General features: G+C 33.8%; 1 pseudogene; it reads left to right on the top strand.

The window, feature by feature from the left end:
• Positions 1-1,336: 1,336 nt before the first annotated feature.
• On the top strand, positions 1,337-3,662 carry LOC127541424 (40S ribosomal protein S2-like; annotated as a pseudogene).
• Positions 3,663-6,897: the final 3,235 nt, after the last annotated feature.

Below are 6,897 nucleotides of genomic sequence, written 5' to 3' on the forward strand. Positions count from 1 at the left end.
GTGGCCTTATTTGGTGACTGACTTGATCAAAGCAGAAAAGAGATCTTATTATATTGCTTTATTTCTTTTCTTTTTGGTCACTCCACAGACACTATGAATATGTTAAAATTTTTGATGGATACAGACAAGAACATAATAGAAATATGCTTTAAGTGAACTTGGATATTAAAGTTGAAGATGTCATTTATGAAATGAAGGCTGAAGAAAATATTTACAATACTTTAATAGACCTTTGGAAAGCAAGTCTTACCATGGTTTATTTTGTTTGTTTCATGTATAAATAAATTCATGATGTCATCAATGTGGTCATTTCCTCCAAACATATAAATCAAAACATCTCTATGCCTTTCATCCTGTATAGCTTTTGTCTTAATGATCCAGAAAGTTTCATCCCACCTACTAGAGCTCTTTTTCTAGATTCCTTGAAATTTCATGTTTAACAACAGATGACATTTCTTGTCCATTGCTTATCACTTGCTCTCTGATAAAACATCTGTTGAATGTATCCTTAATACCATTTCTCTTGAGCATACAGGTGCAATGAACTCATTGATTATGTGCCTCTCAATCAATTTATCAATTGATAAGCAAATTGACAAATTAGGGAAACAGGATCACAGCATCATAGCCTGAGAATTGAAAGAAACTTCAAAGGTCATTTGGTCTAAACTAATAGATGAAGAAATTAAAATCCAGAGTGGTTAAATGATTTAACTAAATTATGTGCCACATACTGTGCAAGGTATTTACAAAGACAAAACCAAAACAGACTTAGAAATACATATATACAACATATATATATATATATACACATACATATGGAATAAATACAAAGTAATTTGTGGGATCAAGCTTTTGAGTTGAACTTTAAAGGAAACTAGGAACTTTCTCTTAGAGGCAAGAAAGTAGTTTATTTCAGGCAATGGGGAGTTGATACAAAGACATGAAACAGAAGTGAATTTCCATATTGTATCATGTAGAAGATAGTTGATAAGGTTGAAAAGGTACATTATAGCCAGATTATGTCCTTTCAATGATTGAGAGACTTGTATTTGATCTTTAAGAACCTAAAAATAATTTTCTTCATCTACAAAATGAAAAGGTAGAATTAGATGTCCTTTAAGGTCCCTGTCAGGTGTAGAACTATGATTCTAAAATCCTTTGACTTGGTAATAGGGAGTTACTGGTATTTATGGAATAGGGAAGTCAGAGCTTTAAAAAATATATGTAGGTATCTGTATGAAGAATAGATTTGCAGAAGAGGGAGACCTGAGACAAGAAAACTCACAAGAGGCTATTGTAATGGTTCATGAGAGAAATGATGAGGGTCTAAATTATGGCGACTTCTGTGAGAGTGGTGAAAATTGAATGGATCTGAGAGATGTTACAGAAATTCAATTTATTCAAGTTGGACAAGTAACTGGATATGTGGGATTACAGATATTGAGTAGCTGATAATAACATTACGATTTTGATCTTGAGTGAATTGAGAATGGTGGTGCATGCAATAGAAATAAGGATTTTAGGAAGTGGGATGGATTGTGAATGGGGTGAGAAAATTAGTTCTATTTTGGACAGGTTGACTTAGTCATACTTTTTGAGCACCTAGTTCAAAATGACAAGTTAGTAAAATCAGACTAGATTCTCAATTTGGATGACCACAAATTTAATTATTTGGAAACCATGATGTCTGATATTAAAAATGAAGGATGTCTAATGTAGAAAAAAAAATAACATTCTTTTATATACTGTGATTTTTTATTCACCATTGTGGGTTGAAAACAATCCTAATTGCATTAAGCTACAAAACACTATAGTTTCTTACTGGAAATCAACAATCTATGAAATAGCTTTTACAGTCAGTCTAGCAGTATATTTATTTATCTTGGAGAATATTACAAATGGTCAATGAACTGAGTTCCGAACTAAAAAGGAGACTGGTGAATCAAGAAAGACTAAGCCTATTTCCTAATACTTTTATTCAACTATAAAATATAGTCATATTCTCTACTTGTTTAAAAAGTCTGTGGAACATTAAATACAAAATAATAATAGTAGTACAGAGATTTGTTCCAGGATAATTTTTATGTCAACTTCATTGAACAAGATGAAAAGGAAGATGTTTCTTTTTTCCCCTCAATAGTATTTTATTTTTCCAAATATACATAAAGATCATTTGGAACATTCACTTTTTTGAGTTTTTGTGTTGCAAATTTTTCTTTCTCCCTCCACAAAACAGCACACAGCAAGCAATCTAATACAGGATAGACATGTGAAATCTAAAAGGATGATTTTTCAATAAAAATAATAAATAACAACAACTTACAATGGTTTTGTGCTTTCGGGTTCATGAAGTGCTTTATATCCCTTATCATTCCTTTGGAGATAAAAGCTGAATTCTTTAAACCTAGCGATACAAAAAAAATTGTACAATACAATTCAAAAACAATACAAAATAAATTGAGGTATATATTTTAATTGATATACCACTTCCCCATGTTTTTGTGAACCACTATAATCAACCAACCAAACAAACAATTATTTGCCAGTCAGAAACTGAAAGATCAAAAGTTAGGAAAATTTTAGAGCAATAAATTGTAGTTTAACGAATCTTGTAGTTGAAATTGCTGTCTATGAAATAGTCTAAATAGCCAGGTTAATTTAAAAATATTATGGCATCAAAGGATAGGATGGGGGAAGGGCACAATACTTTCCCAGTATTTCATGATTTTCCTGACATTTTTTGAAATTTCAAAATGAAGCACATTTTGCTTCTATCATTAGTAAACACCAAATGGCAGATTATGCTGGTACTGGGGGAGGAGCCAGGGGTCTAGGGTAGGGAGGTGATCTGAAGTCAGAGGCTGGAGTAGCATCTGCTGTGGCTTTGGCTGTGGGGACTGAAGTCTGGGCAGTGGTCATGATCAGGGCCGCAGGCTCTGAGGAGGAAAGGTCAAAGACAAGAGTGGGCTCTTGCTATCCAAGGACATGAAGTTCAAGTTTTTGGAAGAGATCTCTTTTTCTCCCTTCTTATCAAGGAGTCTGAGATCATAGACTTCTTCCTCAGATCTTCATTGAAAGATGAGGTTCTGGAGATCATAGATGTGCAGAAATAAAGTAGAGCTGGACAATGGATCAAGTTCAAGGCTTCTGTGGCCATTGGTGACTACATTGGCCATGTTAGTCTGGGTGTGAAGTGCTCTAAGGAAGTGGCCAAAACTATTTGTGGTACCATCATTCTAGCCAACTTGTCCATTGTTCCTGTGAGATGTGGCTACTGGAGGAACAAGATTAGCAAGCCCACACAGTGCTCTGCAAGGTCACTGGGTACTGTGGATCAGTTCTGGTGTACCTCATCCCTGCCCCTAGTAGCACTAGTATTGCCTCAGCTCCCCTGTTTAAGAAACTCCTGAGGATGGCAGGAACTGATGACAACTACACTTCTACAAGAGACTATATTGCCAATCTGAGAACCTTTGATGCCTTCTCCAGAACATATAGCTACCTAACTCCAGACTTATGGAAGGAGACTGTTCAATAAGTATTCCTATCAGGAATTTACTGACCATCTTATGAAAACTCACCCTTTCATATCTGTCCAGAGGACCCAGACAGCCACTGAAGCAACCCCAGATGTTTTTAATAAACAAGGAAAAAATTGAAATATGCCTGCTTAAAAAAAAAAAAAGTACATTTAGAGTTGACTGGTCTTTGCCTGAAAAATAACAATAGCATCAATAAAAAAAGCATTTATTTTTATATTGAATGGTAAACCAACTCTGACATAGTGTAATGATAGCCCAGTTGAAAATATATTAAAAAGTGGTCTGGAAATGAATTTGTCCAATTTCTGTCAGAGAAACATAGTCATAGAACCCTTTCTGCCTGAAAACAGATCTTTCCAGTTCCCACATAGCATTGAAGTTGGATCTAACTTGCAGTGAATACTTTTTCAGAATTGTACATATTACTGTTTTTCTCTGTCTTTTGGTCAACTGCAGTGATTTTTCACCACTGACATGCCTTCATTACTGCAGTTCAATGCACCGAGATAAAAGATGGGATCACTTTGTGCACAAGAATTGAAAAGCTAGCTGATGAAACAAACTCATTACTTCCTTTAACAGAATTTTATCTAAAGTATTAAATGTGTTTCTGTTTATTTAAACTGTTAAGGTTTTCCCTATAAGTTCTTTTTGGCCATGTGCCCTTGAGTGAATTATAAACAAAATGGGAGAGCATAAAATGAACTGTTTATTTACTCCCTATAAATCGTAAGGTTCACAGTTGGCCCATTATAGTCACAAGTCCTGAAGTAAAGTTGCTTTGAAACTGAATGTTGTGTGTATGTGTGTGTGTTTATGTATGTATGTGTAGGGCAGAGGGGCATACATACACATGTATGTGCACACACACAGAGTTCCTATTCATAAGTATTTGCCATCCAACTCTGACTACAATGTGCACTGACTTCTTTGCATGGAAAGTCCAAAATCTTAAAAATGAAATTGTAGATAGATGGGTATGGATTTGCTTATCATAATTTATTTTTTTCTTGTCTACTAATAAAAAAGGTACTGATAATACTCATATTGAATAATTAAATATGTATGTACATATATATTATAGATTATATACCATAACTAGGAGGATTCATACATGGGAGAAGGCAAAAGATCTGTAATTTCATTATAAGGAGTTCTGATTTAGCAACTCTACCCAGATGTCACCTTTTTCTGTTTTCACTTGCTGATCTGAAAAATATTAGAACATCACTCTCTCTGATTCTTACCTGCAATAGGCTCTTAAGAAAATTAACAGAACATTTCTTGAGAAATTTTTAAACAACTGAATTGTTGTTGAGGTGATTAATTCAAAATGGTAGCAACTTACATTGATGCAATGGATTATCATACAATGCACTTTTTAAAACATTACTTGATTTGATTTTCATCAAATTTTATACACACATACTTATTTTATAGAAACACAAACACACACACATTCAAACATACACATGTGTATTATGAATACATATGCACAATACATATACATATATATTTTTCACACTTATGAATTTTAAATTATAATTATTTTTGCAAAAGATAATCGTAAATGTTTTTGTTATCCTTCAAGATTTGTAGCTTAGGCTCACTATGACAAAAGTTTTTAAATTGTGGGGTCACCATTTGGCAACATATAACTGAATGTAAGAGTTGTGAAATTATGATTTATGCTCTATAAATGTTTGATTTGTATTCCTATTTTATATACCTGTATACCCAGGTCACATAAAAATTTATCGAGCCAAAAGGGGTCATGAGTGAAATGAGTTTAAGAAACCCTGCTTTATGAAACTGTTTAATGAGATTAAGAAAATAACCAACATCCAAATACTTCTGAATATAATGTTTTTAAGAACTGATTGGATTTCTTAGAATTTGTAGTTAACAGAGTTGAACATTCCCTTTTCATCATTGAAGACCAATATGAAACTTTTGTAATATTTGAGTCAGAAGACAAGAATCTAAGCATGTTTTCCAAATATGCATTTTTTCCAATTACATGTAAAATATGTTTAACACACTCTCTTTTTAAATTTTAAGAGTATCAAGTTCTCCTTCTCCCTACCTCCTCTTTCCTCTCATAAAAAGCCAAGTAATTTCATATGTTATACATGTGCAGTCATGCAAAATATATTTTCATATTAGTCATGTTTGAAAAAACCCAAAGCCCTATGCCCCCCAAAATAACTGAGAAAAAAGTTTTTAAAAGTTTGCTTTGAATTGCATTCAGACCATCAAAATTTTTTTTAGAGGGGGAAAACGTTTTTCATCATTGTTTTAGATTATAAATTGTAGGTTGTTTTAGATTTTTATTGTGGAGAATACTTTTCATTCACAACAGATCATCATGTAATATTGCTCTTATTGTGAACAATATTCTCCTGGTTCTGCCCACTTCACTTTGAATCAGTTCATTTGAGTTTTTTCAGGCTTTTCTGAAAATACCTTGCTCATCATTTCTTGTCTCTCCAAGATCATGTCCTTATCATTAATCAACAGGGCTCCAATGGCACTGAGTAGATGAGATGCATTGTAGGTGTTTGGCCCAAAAAATAGCCTTTGGGACATTATAAAAGCACTCTGATAGTAGCAATAGTAGCACTCTGATACCAGCAATGTAAAATTAAATTTCATCTTCCTTTTACTGAATCAAGAATCCTGCTTCACTTGCACTTTGCTTTTGATGGGGTTAAATGCAGTCTTCTTAGAGATAGATGAACTATTCTGTTAGTAAAACTTGTAATGTTTTCATTTTTAATTTAATAGCTTCTGAATTTTCTGGCATATCTGCCAAACCAATATTGATGTTTGTCAATGTTCTGGCCCAGATGAGTAAATGCAGTACTGCACACCAAATTTCTTAAGGATGACCAATTTTTTTCTGTTCTACTGTTGCCAAATGTCATTGTCCACTTAATGCAGATGTTTGCTGCAAGAGTGCATATAAGATTCTGGTTAGCTTTCTGGAGGTCTCAGGACTAGCCTTATTTTAGCAGAGTAATCACCAGGAGAGTAGTCAGGGATAAAGTCCAAAAGTCTTTATTATTTCCTTCACAGTCTGTCTCCTTTGCCTGAAGCTGGGCTAGCTTTCTGGAGGCCCTCAAGAATGGGTCTTGGTTTCAGTAGAGGAAATGCAAGAGAACCACCATGAGGCTGATGCGATGGAATGTCTCTCTTCCAGTCTTTGTTGGCTCTTATATACTCTATAACAAGTACATCATCCTAGGGTCAATCTTGTAGAATAGGTGTCAATTTGTAGAATTATACTAAGTACTAAGTACATGTAAACTAGAGAATCATTATCTTAATTCCACTGAGTTAACCCCTTGTT

The sequence above is a fragment of the Antechinus flavipes genome, chromosome 6 (genome assembly GCF_016432865.1).
Source record: "Antechinus flavipes isolate AdamAnt ecotype Samford, QLD, Australia chromosome 6, AdamAnt_v2, whole genome shotgun sequence".
Lineage (NCBI taxonomy): Eukaryota > Metazoa > Chordata > Mammalia > Dasyuromorphia > Dasyuridae > Antechinus > Antechinus flavipes.